Source organism: Aedes aegypti, chromosome 3 (assembly GCF_002204515.2).
Source record: "Aedes aegypti strain LVP_AGWG chromosome 3, AaegL5.0 Primary Assembly, whole genome shotgun sequence".
NCBI classification, from domain to species: Eukaryota; Metazoa; Arthropoda; class Insecta; order Diptera; family Culicidae; genus Aedes; species Aedes aegypti.
In genome coordinates this window covers 100,828,974-100,832,786 of record NC_035109.1, presented here as the reverse complement: position 1 = coordinate 100,832,786, position 3,813 = coordinate 100,828,974, and the positions used below count along the sequence as shown (strand labels likewise).

The 3,813-nt window shown below is 35.6% G+C and overlaps 2 non-coding genes across 2 annotated transcripts; one reads left to right on the top strand and one right to left on the bottom strand.

The window, feature by feature from the left end:
* Positions 1-494: 494 nt before the first annotated feature.
* On the bottom strand, positions 495-567 carry Trnaf-gaa. Its single transcript has one exon. It is a non-coding gene; the product is annotated as a tRNA-Phe (tRNA).
* Positions 568-1,781: 1,214 nt separating this feature from the next.
* Positions 1,782-1,853, top strand: Trnad-guc. Its single transcript has one exon. It is a non-coding gene; the product is annotated as a tRNA-Asp (tRNA).
* Positions 1,854-3,813: the final 1,960 nt, after the last annotated feature.

Below are 3,813 nucleotides of genomic sequence, written 5' to 3'. Positions count from 1 at the left end.
GAGTTTACAATATTTTGCAATGTTTACTCAGCATTTTGTTCTGCTTTATCAACATAACTGAAAAGATTCGGTGCTGCTTTATCGATCTAAAATAAACATTGCAAAAATGAAAACAAAGGGCGAGTCGACAAACTTGATATGTGGTCTCCTGCGTGAGAGGTGTTCATCTTAGCACCTACACTATTCCTTGCATGTTAGAAGAGAGTAGATTTGTGAGCATGACCTTCAAATCAAGGGAGGTGAATGTTTCCGAATAGTGATAATTATCAAAATTATAATTGTCATAAGTAGAAGTGGATAGCTCAATCAAAGAAGTGTGTGTATTTGATTTGACGTTAATTTAGTGTTGGCGTAAGTTAATTTTATTTCGAAACAACTATTTGTGCGTAAGTAAAAGTAATTGACAGGATTGTAATCTTAACATACAGAAATTCTTCTGCGTGTTTCGGTTGAAGTGTATTCAGCGAGAGAGGCTGCTAGAATAAAAAGATATTTGCCGAAACCCGGGATTGAACCGGGGACCTTTAGATCTTCAGTCTAACGCTCTCCCAACTGAGCTATTTCGGCTCGATATGGGGAAAGGAAAAATAATACAGTACAGTTGATTGGATCACAGATTTTTACTTGGTGTGTACAATTATCATGTGTTACAGTAGATCTTTTGGTCTTGCAATTTACCAAATCGCAAACGAAATAGGTATTGAAGGAAGTTAATACGTGAGCCAATCGTTTAACCATGATCTTGTATTAATTGTGTAATGTCGATTGTTTTCAATAAGTGGTTGCCATTTACCGACACCCACTACAATTCAACAACTATTTGAACGTTTTTCGTTTTTGCCTCGTCACCGTAAACCTCCTGAGCGTTTCTTTCCTTCATCAAGCTGTCGTGTACTCACTTTGCCTAAACAAATCCAATAAAGATATTACAAATTGGTCGCTTTGGGCCCAAACTGAGGAAGAGGTGAGGAGCACAACAGCCCACATTGCTACCGGTTTTGTATACCTCCTTATTGCACACCGAAGCAAGAATTTCCCATCAAAAGCAGAAAGCCTTCGAATCCCTTAGATTACGAAGGGTGACACTTATTGATTTTCGCTGTCGTCGCACATATTTCGGCGGCGTTGTTGAAGAAACGTGTCCGGGGTCGTCCATGAAGTACGCCACGTGACATTCCATACAATTCGTAGTCTCCATACCATACTTGTGCCATAGGGGAAAGTTGGGGTTGAAAATAACCAAATGTTAGGTGACGTAATTTACGGACGACCCCCTCTCTGCATTTGAGCAGTTGTGGCAGCCAGTCATTCAGCGGTTGGCGCACACACATCAACTTCGTAGGTAGATGTTTTTTTCCCGCTTTCATCGTCATATCTGTTTCTGTGTCGCGAAAAAGTCGGAAACATGTTGACAGTGACGACGACGGCGACGACAATCAAACGGGACGGAAAAGAAACCGAGGCACGCGTGTGTGACTTCAGGGCTTCATAGCTACACAAATTGGACGGCGACGGATGTTGGCGATATGGATTTGGCATGTGCGAAGAAGTTTGATAGTGATCGACTCACTAACATGAGAATATTTTCGTAACTTCATATGAATGATTATGTGCTCCTAAATACATCAGTGAATGCTTATTGCATTATCCTGACTTTGGAGATAAGGCGTTTCTTATACATGTTATCTACAAAAAAAATCGTAAGAGCGGAAACATCACAAATAAATCTTTAAAACATTTTAAGATTTAAGTAAAATTGGCCACTAAGCAATTATGAGTTGTCCTCGATAGTATAGTGGTCAGTATCCCCGCCTGTCACGCGGGAGACCGGGGTTCAATTCCCCGTCGGGGAGTATAAAGCAAATTTTTTAATAACTTTGATGGTTCTCACACTAGAGTGTCTTCGATAAGAGATTTATGTGCGCCGAAATATTTTTGATCGGTGGCCAGAGCCAGAGAATTTTTTTATCGGCAGTGGCAGCGACATGGAATATTTGGAGTATTCGAAAATATACAGTGTTAGGCAATACATTTGCAACTTTTTCGTTTTTTTTTTATCTTCCAAATTATCAACATTGGTACTGTTTTGATTCATATTACGGACACTTAAGGCCTCAGTGAAGTATAACTCAAAGAAAAGCATGTAAAATAAATCACTCCGTATGATTCCTCCGCGTTATCGAACCTTCAAACCCCTTAACATTTGAATGGTGAGTGAAGATTTTGATTCCGAAACATGAATCATTTTGAATAAAGAGCAGTTCCACGCCGTTTCGCAAACCCGATTATTTTTGTATTTTTTGAATCGCCTGAAAATTTGCATACAGATTCTTTATGATCAAAAAGCTATTATGTACTTTCAGAACCATTTTTCGCCATTTTGAACCTCGCCTTATTTTTGAGAAGGGCGTATCGGAAAATGCATGGCAAATCTTTAAAAAACTGTAACTCGAAAACGGTTTGTCCGATCGATTTGAGATCTTCTACAAAGTTGTAGGTATTGCTTAGGATTATATGAAGAAAATATGCACGGTGAAAAAGGTTACAGATTATTTCATATTTCTAAAACAAAATTTTAAAATCGATTCTCTCCCGAAACGCAGTTTCGATTTTTTTTTTATTTTTGGATATGTTTTAGAGGACAACTTATGTGATTTATTGCACAATGTTTCAAAATGGAATAAAAAAGTTATGATTTTTTAAAAAATTACAGATTTTGAAAAAAAAATCGATATAGAGGAAAACAATATTTTTTTATGTGATTATTTGAAAGTACAGAAAAATTGCAATCGAAAAGTACCTAAGTAAATTTTTTCTAGGTTGCATCAATTTCGAGATATACTCATATTTATATAAAATTTTCAAATAAAAAAAGAAAAATAGGCCCTTTTCAAGCATATTTCGTGTTTCTCCATTCCAGAAAATAAATTATTTTGATTGAGCGAATCGTAGCTAAATCGTTTATCGTATATGTTAAAATACAGAAATTAAATTAAAAAAAAAATCGTCATGTTCGGTGGAATTGCTCAGCTGTTTTTAGCAGTTTAAAGCTATTTTAGCCGGTCTGAGTCGTTTTCACCCGTTTCAAGCTGTTTTAAGGGGTCGTCCACAAACACAGTGGTATTTTTTTTCTGATTTTTAGACCCCCTCCCCCCGTGGCTATGCGTTTTCAAGAATTTATTCAATATTAACATAATTGATTTAATTCTTGGACCGTTGTTGTTGGTTGGGATTTCCGGAAGGAATATTATGAAACTCTGAGATACTTTTTGAATCATCATTGACTTCTAGCAGAATATTTAGGCAAATTGAAACTGGCCTAGATTTTTTTTTTCTAAATTTTGGGTGAGAGCTCATTACTTAAACAAATCAATCAGAATGAGGCTGTTGGAGGAACTCCATGAATTCTAAAATCGTTTCAGAACTGTGAGAGAATAGTTGAAAATATTCATTTTTTTTTGTAATTGTTTTTTAAACTCAGCAAGATGATTGAAAACTTTTGGGATTCATGAGAAATTATAGTTTCTCTGAATGATTTTTTAATTCTCTAATGCGATTATCGAAATGAGAGTTTAAAGAAATACCTACGAACAATTAATTCAAATTTCCTAAACAATTCTATGCTAAAATTCAGTGATTCATCCACAAAAAACCATTACGATTCTTTTTATTAATTTTGCGAGATTGATTAATTAAAGAAAAATTAATTAATTATTGGAGATTATGTGTGAATTATTAGGACTTCTTACAAAAATAAGATTGTTGAGAAATATGGGAAATCTCAAAATCATTTCAATAACACAGCGTTACAAA